The 10,366-nt window shown below is 39.4% G+C and overlaps 1 long non-coding RNA gene across 1 annotated transcript; it reads right to left on the bottom strand.

The window, feature by feature from the left end:
- Positions 1 to 5,311: 5,311 nt before the first annotated feature.
- On the bottom strand, positions 5,312 to 9,904 carry LOC144370174 (uncharacterized). Its single transcript, XR_013430091.1, has 3 exons — positions 9,293 to 9,904; positions 8,211 to 8,344; positions 5,312 to 5,964 (listed from the first exon to the last, which is right to left on the bottom strand). It is a non-coding gene; the product is annotated as an uncharacterized LOC144370174 (long non-coding RNA).
- Between the last annotated feature and the right edge of the window lie 462 nt (positions 9,905 to 10,366).

Genomic DNA, 10,366 nt, shown 5'->3' with positions numbered 1-10,366 from the left:
TATAAACCACCAGGAGATCTTAAAAAAAATAAATGACATTACAACTGGGGGTGAACATATATCAATCAGTATAGAAGCAAGCATTAAATGTAAATAAAATAGATAAGAAGTAACAAATTCCTCTCTAATGACACTGAATATAAATGGTCTCATTTTTCCAAATAATAAACATAGATCATAACACTGGACAAAAAAAATAAGACTCAATTATTATTGCCTGAAAGAAATATATCTATGGTCAAAGATATTCACAGGCTAAAAGAATTTTAAAAATGACATTTCATGTAAATGAAACTTTAAAGCAAACAGGAAAACCTATTTATACCCAACAAAGCAGATTCAAGCAAAATTAGAGGAGAAAGTGCGGGTCACGATATCTGGGTAAGGAGAACAATCCAAAAAGAAAATATAAAGATAGTAAACATTTAGACCCCAAACATTGGTGCATCTGATGACATAAAACACAATGCAACATAAAGGTTCACACAGGACCCAATATAATAATAGCAGGTGATTGCAATATACCTCTCTAAGAGGTCATCCACATACAAAATTAACCAGGGTACTACAGAGTTAAATCAAACAGGAAATCAAATGGATTTAACACATATTATAGAGTATTTTATCCAACACAGCTGAATACACTTTTGTCAGCTTTCTCCAAAATAGATCATCTTTTAGTTAACAAAGTAATCATTAGCAAATATGAAAAAAATGAAATGATTCCATTCAATGGTAATGGAGTGAATTTAAAAATCAGCAGCAAGAAGTAAACCACATATACAAAGACATGGAGATTAAACAATACACACTATAATGATGAGTGGATCATCAAATAAATCTGACAAGAAACCAAAAAATTCTAAGACTCAACATGATTAGAAGTACAACATACCCGGGCCAAGAAGCTGCTGCTGCAGCCATTGTTTAAAATCTGGTGTCTCTGGGGGACGAGGGATCTGCTGGTGGGTGAAAACCAGAGAAAGGGTTGTGTCCTCAGCATATCCCAGTGCTCAACCCCTCTCCTCAGATACACCGAGTCCACTATGGGAGCACATTTAGCTGCTACTGCGGTTTCTAGGTGTGAAGGTCCTGGGTTCCAGGTAGCAATGAGGGGATAGCAGTGCCCTTATGCTGAGTTCCTTCCTGCCCCCTGTCTGCCTAGGCACAAGGGAGGGTCAGAGAAAAGCCTTGCAGTGTGTCTGCCTCTATGCCTCACAGCCTCCCACCCCAGAGTCACTGCCTAGGGGTGCCTGCTACCCAAACCTTTGCACTACAGCTGTGCAGGGTGCCTTCAGCTGCCACCTGCCACCCTGAGGTAACCACTCTCCACTCAAGCTGACACTGCTGGTGATCATCCTGCTGATGATGATATGCAGAACTGGCCTTAACATAATTAAGGCCATAAACAACAAACCCAGTGCCAACATTGTACAGAATAGGGAAAGCCTGAAAGCATTTCCTCTAAAATCAAGATCAAGCCAAGGATGTCCACTCTCACCACTCCTGTTCAATATAGTTTTTGAAACTCTAGCCACAGAAATTAGATAAGAAAGGGAAATAAAAGGGATTCAAATAGAAAAGTCAAACTGTCTCTGTTTGCAGATGATATTATCCTGAACTTAGATGATCCAAAAAGCTCCACCAGTACACTTCTAACAAAGTCAGCAATGTAGCAGAATACAAAATCAACATATAGAAATCAATCACTTTCCTATACACTACTGATGTATCTGTTGAGAAAGAAATTAGGGGAAAAAATCATTAACAGTAGCTTCCAAGAACATAAAACAGCAACAAATTTAACCAAAAAGGTGAAAGACTTCTACAAGGAAAATTTACAAGACATGGAAAAAATAAGTTGAGGAAGACACCAAAAGATGGAAAGACCACAAATGTTCATGGTAGGGAGATTTAATATTGTTAAAATGACCATGCAACCAAAATCAATCTGCAGATCCAATGTAATTTACATGAAAATACCAAAGATATTCTTTTCAAAACCAGAAAAACAAATCCAAAGATTTATACAGAGGAACAGAAGACCCTGGCTTGTCAAAACAAATCTGAGTAAAAAGACTAAAGCTGGAGGTATCACAATGCCTGACTTTAAATTATACTACAGAGTCACAGTAATGAAATCAGCTTGGTACTAGCATACATTTAGATATGTTGATCAATGGAACAGAATGAAGACACAGAAACAAACCCACAAAGGTGCCAAAAAGTTACACTGGAAACAAGAAAGCCTCCTTAAAAAGTGATGCTGGGAAAACAGGATACCATAGGATTAAAAATAGATACCTATCTATCACTCTGTAACAAAAGTCAACTCAATTGGACCAAAGACCTAGGAAAAGACCTTAAACTTTGCAACTGATAGAAGAGAAAAAAGGAATAGCTCCAACATATAGGTACAGATAATGACTTACTTAATAGGACATTTCCAACTCAGTAAATATTAAGGACTTCTCAAAAAAACGCATGCCATAAATGGACAAAGAAGTTAAACAGACATTTCTTAAAAGAAGAAGTACAAACAGCCAAAAATTATTTTAAAAATGTTTGACAACTAGAGTCATTAGGATAATGGAAATCAAAACTACACTGAGATTTCATTTCACTCCACTTAAACTGACAGCCATTAAAAATACAAATAACAATAAATGCTGGCAGAATGGGGTGGGGGAGAGAACCATCCAAATCATTTGTAGGTATCTATATTAGTACAGCTAATATGGAAATCATTATGGAGATTCCCCTCAAGACTAGGATTGGATCCTGTAAAGGAACACCTATGCGGGGAGAATTGTGGAAGAGGTGCACAAAGGACAGACACAGACACACAGGGAAGGGTACAGACAGAAGGATGGCAACAAAGGAATGCCTACCCCTCTCTGCCATCATCTTTAATAACCCAAAAAGTTACATATTATGCACTACCAGTGATTACACTTTGACCAGTATTCCTTTAACCCTGAGTGCTAGCTAACTAAGATAAGGTGCAGGTTAATGCAAACACATAGCATCTCTCCTTCAAAGGATGTCACTATGTAAACCAGGTAGTGCATCCACATAGTTATCTTAATAACCTCAGCAGGGAATAGCTGGGCATTCCAATCATGGGAATCAGTTACCTCCTGGGAATTTGCTCACTGGGAGAATGCTTCCCTATTTCCACTGTCAGAAATACCTACAGGAACCACCATCATCGAATATAACCATTTACTCCTCAGTATCTATCCAAAGAACTAAAATCAGCATACAACTGTGACACATGCCTCTCCATGTTTATAGTAGCACTATTCACTATTGTGAATTATTGACTGAATTACCAATTTATGGAACCAGTCTAGGTATCAGTCTATAGATGAATGGATAAAGGAAATGTGATATACAGACACAATGGAATTTAATTCAGGCATAAAGAATCACAAAATTATGTCATTTGCAGGGGGATGGAACTGGAGAATACTGTGTTAGACAAAATAAGGTAGACTCAGAAAATCAAGAACCATGTTTTTTCTCAAATGTGGAATTTAGCAAGAAAAATGGGATCTCCTGAAAATAGAAGGAAGAGCAGTAACGTAGAGAAAGGGAATGAGGAAATGGAGGAAGGGAGGACAAGGGGGTACTAAGTATTTAAATCTATCACATTTTGCAAGATACATGGGCTTGGGTTGTAGCTCAGGGGTGGAGTTCTTGCCTTGCATATATGAGGCACTGGGTTTGATCCTCAGCACCACATAAAAATAAATAAAATAAAGGTGTTGTGTTCATCTACAACTAAAAAAATAATTATAAGGTACATATACAAATATACCATCATAAAACCCACTATTCAGTGAAATTTTTTCTCTCTTTTTAAAAATTTCTTAATTGAGTTTTTAAAAAAATGACAGCAGAATGCATCACAATTCTTATTACACATATACAGAACAAGTTTTCATATTTCTGTATATAAAGTATGTTCACACCAATTTGTATCTCCATACATGTACTTTTGATAATGATGCCCATCACATTCCACCATCCTTGTTAACCCCCTGCCTCTCTCTTCCCCTCCCACCCCTGTGCTCTATCTAGAGTTTCCCTAGCAACACAGAGACCTCACACCGTTTTCAAGAGATCCCACTCAAGTACTTCATAGATTTCCCAAAAACCTGACATATGAGACCTTTCACAAAGATGCCAAATCCATTCTTCCTTCCAAGTAGACCTGAAACCACTTAGCCAACTGAAGGATACCACCAGCCTGGTTCTGCCCTCTGAACCCAGAGACACTGAGACACTGTCAACATGGTCTCCCAAATAGTGTTCTCTGCTTGAAAAAATCCTTGGGAATTTCTATTCCTTTGTAATGCCACTGCCTCTGAACAAAAGAAATGCAGATTCCAAATATAGACCTGCAAACTTCCTTCTTCTTCAAGTTTCCACTTCTTTAGCTCTAACCCACAGTTTAGAGAATCACGAATTTTAATCATGAATAAAATGCGGCCAACCTTCCTTGAGAGAACTCATTTCTTTAGCTTTACTTATTTACAAGTCAAATGTATTAATATCTTATTTTACTCCACTGAAGATAAGAACTGAATTCAAGATGGTTGACCACTTTGGAAACACAATAAAGACCTGTAACAAATGGCCTCTAGGAATGAAATAAACAAGCAAAGAGGCATCTGGACTCACTCTACCTCCCAGGGGGGCTGTCCAACCAGCATATTATTCTGCACACAGCAGGTAGTAACAAGTTTGGAAATCTGCTTTATTTTCAAATGAAAGAAGATAAAAATCAAGGAAAGAATTTTTGCAATAAGATTTCTGGAAATAATCTTATTTTATCATCTAGGAGGATTATATTTAATCCTATAATGTTTTGTTCCTTAAAATATGATAAAGCCCTCAAATAATATTACACATTTCCAAAACATGAAAGTGTTACTGTTCAGTTAACACAGCTTAAACTGATGGACTAAGTATAAGATTTCATTTTGAAAAGAATTCCAACAAATGCACATTTTTTTAAGACTCAGGCAGTCAAGTTGTTATATGTTCATTATAGAGCAAAAAGAGGACATAGCTTCAAACAGTTTAAAATCCTTCAAAATATATCAATCCATGTTTGACATACATATAGAGCCTAATGAAACTACTAAGTAATATTTAAACACTGGAATTGAGAAAACTGTACATTTAGTCATATTTATATTACAATAGTCCATAGTGAAAAGTCTCATTTATCATACCTCAGCATTTTCCAAAGGATGTAATTGGTAAGACTACACATTACTTATCACTCATAAGTAACCCATTGGTTCTATCTTATTTATTTTAATGACTTCTGTCAAGAATGTGTCACTGGTTGTGTCTCTCAGATTATCCATCATGATAACAGCATCACAGTCTTTTCATTAAAAGTAGTGGAGCTGACATAAGAGCTCTTTAAGTTTATTTGTTTAAAGAAGTCCCCTTCTCCATAATTACAAACTTATACTTATTAATTTTCCTACTATATTACCTTAAAAAGCTATCAAATCATAAAAAGAAGCAATGTGATCATGGATGTCCACTTATATAATTGGACTATTTGGTTTTTGATAGTTGAACTTATACAAGGTAAGTTACAGGAAACAAATTAGGAAAAATTCTATATAGAAAATATTTTATAAAGAATAGTGTATCCTCAATCATATCACAAACCTGAAAATAGAGATTGCACAGCCAGTGGTCCAAGACCAGGCAAATCAAATCTTCAATTTTCCTAAAACTTCTGGATTTCCGGTCATAATGTCCTCGGAGAAGGGGGCACTTGAATTTTCCTTCCACTACATCCAAGTTGTTATCACACAGGGGAAAGATTGCCCAGCCCACAGCCTGGCCAAGGCAGGCATGTTTCCCACGAAGGAGAAAGAGTTCAAATAAGAAAGCTATGCCAGGTTTCACATCTTTCCTTTGGGATAGTACCTAGGAAAGACATTAAGACAAGAGAAGATTGGGATGCTTATATGTTTAGAAACACTCTACATTCAGTAAGGCCTACAGACAATTTAGAATTCAGTAAAAAGTCAGTCTGCACTCCTGTTTTTGACCCTTAAAAATTCACCCACTGGGTACGTTTACATAAATAACTCTTCCAGTCACAGGTAATTTGCAATCATGAAAGTGTGACCTGCCTACCAGAAGATTTTATATTTTATGAGCTTTAGAAATAAACTTTGTAATATTAAGTAACATGGCATTTGCCTGAGCTGGTCCCTCTATTATTGTATGGTTTGAATGTGTTCCCTAAAATTTCATGTGTTAGACACTTAATTCCCTAATTCATATGGTATTTAGAAGTGGTACATTTGGGAGATAATGAGGATTAGATGAGGTCATTAGGATGGCATTAGTGGCTTTACAGGAACAGAGAACTGAGCTAGCATGCTGGCTCCCTCAGTACATGATGCCCTCCGAGATGTTATCATGCCATCAGGAAGACCTTTACCAGAAACCAGCACTATGTTCTTAGTGCCTCCAGAATTGTGAGCCTAATAAAATTCTATTGTTTTTCAATTAAAAAAAAAAGAATAGTGTATCCTTTTCAAATTGATTTTTTTGAGGGGAGGGTAATCTGGGATTGAACTCAGGGGCACTCATCCATTAAGCCACATCCCCAGCACTATTTTGTATTTTATTTAGACACAGGGTCTCACTGAGGTGTTTAGCACTTCACTGTTGCTGAGGCTGGCTTTAAACTCTTGATTCTCCTGCCTTAATCTCCCCAGGTGCTAGGATTATAGGTATGCACCACCATGCCCAGCTCAATTTGATTTTTAACATGGTTAAATTAAGTGATTACTTCTGGATCTTTAGAGGTGGCTGTAAAGTCTGAAAATACACAAACATTCATAAAAAATAATCACTGACATGCTGAATATATTGTCCATCAGTAGCGATTTGTAGTTCATTAAGCTATGCAAAACAGCAATAAACAATTTGCATTAAAGCAACATTCCCATCAGTCACTGCACATGTATCTGTCACATGTCACCTCAATGATTTCTGTGTCCAATTTTCATGACAGAAATCAGAACTTTATCCAGGGCCTTCAATCTATTATCTAGATATCTCTAATAACCCAGGGGATTCAATCTATTACAAAGATATTTACATTACAGACTTTATAGCCATTGGTATTTTAAGATTTACCCACTATACATCTGATTAATATTTCACCATTTTTATACATACAAAGAAATAGATAACCAAAACAGTAAGATATTGGAGAAAATAACAAAATTATATCATCTTTGTCTTGAAAAGTTTTCACATCAAAACATTTTGCTGCAAATAAAAGTAATTTGTTTTGTTTTGCTACACAGTATAGAGATTGAATTTGGGTCCTAGCACAAACACATCCTCTACTGCTGAGCTACATCCCAAATCCCCTTTTTATTTCATTTTGAAACATAGTCTTTCTAAATTGGGGAGGCTGGCTTTGGACTTGCAATCATCTTTCCTGAAACTCCTTATAAGGGTGTACCACCATGCCTAGCTTGAAGTGACTTTTTAAGTCTACAGATGAAAGATTTTAAACGACATTTAGAATTTACTGCAAATTCGGTTTTGAAATAAACTTTTCTTAAACAGATGGCTCACATTGACTTCCACAAATCAGGCACTCCAGAATACAATGTAGAGTAGTGAAATATGTGATGCCTTCTACATACTCCAAGGAAAAAAGATCTTTTGCAAATAAGCAAAACCAGAATTGCAGTTGTCTCTAAGAACAATTCCCTCCCATTCATAGACTATAATGCTGTTAACAATTTCAAGCACTTTCACTTCTAAAGAACTCCCACAGGAAGAAATTCCTCCAAGCTTTCCAGACACAGCTGCACTTTCTGTCCTTCTCACTACCTTAACAGTGTGACACATCCAGCTCCAGACAGTCCCAATAGCTTCCCCATGTGTTCTCTAAGGTCAGTCACTTTCACAACCATTCTTGTAACACAATAAATTGCTATAATTATTTCCAGGGCCTATGTGTATTGCTGCATTTTCCAAACAGGTGCAGGTCTCTGTGGTTACTAAGAGGTTTGCTAGGGCACCCTTCCCAGGGCTGAGCTGTCAAGACCAGAAAAGCCCATCTACCCATAAACATGTGCCCCATCCCACTACCCTTTTATATTCCTGTCATAATTTAATGCTAGGAAAACTTTACATACCTATTTCCAACAAGAAAAACTTCATAAGGTATACAAATTTCTTTTGTACACTGTGATCCCTGGAGTGAGAGAAACTTTCCATATTCCAGCTCTATGACTTAGGCAAGTCTCTCAGGGTCTTCGGGCATCACTTTCTAAAATGAAAATGAAAGTCAATAATATTGTAGTGAAGTTACAACATTAAAACACTTTGCATAATTCTTAGTAGATTATTTTGATGTTATCTTTATTTTCATTATTATTACCAATGAAACTGGATGATTTTGATATTATCATTGTTTTTATTTTCACTGCATGATTATCAATTTAACTTTTACTTGCTAAATAAAATATACACACTTGTGGTATACTGTTTCCACAATTAAACAACTGATTTTCTAGCACAAAAGCTAATGTTTAATACATACTAGACATTTATAGTTCTAAGAAAAAAAATGGATATTTTTTCAAGTCATTTTTCAAATTGTTTTTTTTGAACACGAATAAGCTCCAGGTGGGCCTAAGGAGAGTGAAAAGGCAGAGGAGCAGCAGAAGCCTGTCTATCATCCTCCTGTGTGGTCTGATAGGGATGAGAAGACCCTGCCTGCCAAGGGAGCAGTCCACAGAGTCTGACCTGGAACTCTCAGGGAGGGGGGCCTCTTGGCTCCTGGAGGTCGCTCCAAGGACTGAGTATGTGGAGGTGCCTGAGGGAGTCCTTATGTCCCCAAACTGAACCTCTTCCATTGCCGCAGCAGGGTAGGACCCTTTTGAAAACCCCTTTCAACATCATCCCCCCCCCAACAGGCCTGCCTGTCCCCAGGAGTTTGTCTCTCTTTTAAGATCCCCTCACTGAGACCCACTGTTCCTCCACCCAGACACTTTAAGGTGCCCCTTAACACAGCTTACCGACACCAGCGGTATCCCTTTGCCTCTACCCCACAACCCCCAAACTCGCAGGCCACCCCTCCAGCCCTGTAGAGGTAGAAGCCTCCAATAGATGAGCTGCCCTCTAAAGTGGCGGCACCTGCTGCCAAGGAGCACCTCAGAAAAGCCGCTGCACCTCACCCAAAGAGCCTGCACCCTCCTCGAGTGGGTCCCAGTACCTCCTTCTTCAAGGTGCTCCATATCTTCTGCTGGGTTTCTGCCCCTGGGGGAGCAGCCAGGAATGCGCGGGTGAACTCGCGGTGGGAGTGATGGAGGCTGTCCTTCCCGCCGCCTAACCTGCGGGAGCCATGGCCAAGCCTTGCGCAGCGTCCTTTTGGCTTGGGTCCTGTCCTGGGCAGCTCTGAACTCACCGAGGCCGGCCGTGGCTCCAGCGATCAGTGGCTCCTGTGCTCTGGCAGCGGCTCCTGTTCCTGGAGTCCAAGACTGTGGTGTCGTGGCTCCAGCGATTAGGTGATGCGGGCTGTGGCTCCTTAATCGCTGAGAAGGGCGCTGGCGGCTTTGGCTCTTGTGCTCTGCACGTGGCGGCGGCGGCAGGTGGCTCTGGTGTCCAGAAGAGGGAGACAGTAGCAGCGTTTTCTCCCGCGCTCTGGCCCTTCCTGTGCTCTGGTGGAGGCGTCAACATTGGCTCTGGGCAGGGGGGTTGGCTCCGGTAGCAGCGTTGGCGGAGGCCTTGGGGGCTTCTGCAACAGCAGCTCTGGTCCTGTGGCTCCAGCGGCTCCCACGCGACAAAGCTGGCTCCTGCCTCTGCTCCTGTGGTGGCTCCCGCGCTCTGGACGCTGCAAGGAAATGATGGCCTCTGAGCTAATGGTCCTTTGGCAATAGACACACGCTATTGGTTAGCTCAGGTGCTCTCACTTCCGTTTTCCCCTCAGGGGGCGTGGTGTCACGGAACCTTCATAAATTTGGACCAATAGTGTTGCAACTTTTTCCAAACCCTTATTAGCATAAACGTGAACCAATGGCATTGACATATATATATATATATATATATATATATATATATATATATATATATATATATATATATATATATATATATATCTACCTCCGCAAAGTTCTGTGGCTAGTTGCCCTAGTGTCTTAGAGGCTGGACTTCCTGTCTTGGATTCCGAACACCTGTAACCTGGAGAAGATTCGTGGTGAGCTGCTGTGGTCTGCTGGAACATGAGTGGGCCGAGCCTGCTACCCATAGCTGCTTGGCTGTAGAGGCTTGCTGCTTCTGAGGAACCCAC

This window comes from Ictidomys tridecemlineatus, chromosome 13 (assembly GCF_052094955.1).
Source record: "Ictidomys tridecemlineatus isolate mIctTri1 chromosome 13, mIctTri1.hap1, whole genome shotgun sequence".
Lineage (NCBI taxonomy): Eukaryota > Metazoa > Chordata > Mammalia > Rodentia > Sciuridae > Ictidomys > Ictidomys tridecemlineatus.
The sequence above is the reverse complement of the archived record's forward strand: the minus strand, read 5'-3'. Positions and strand labels throughout refer to the sequence as shown.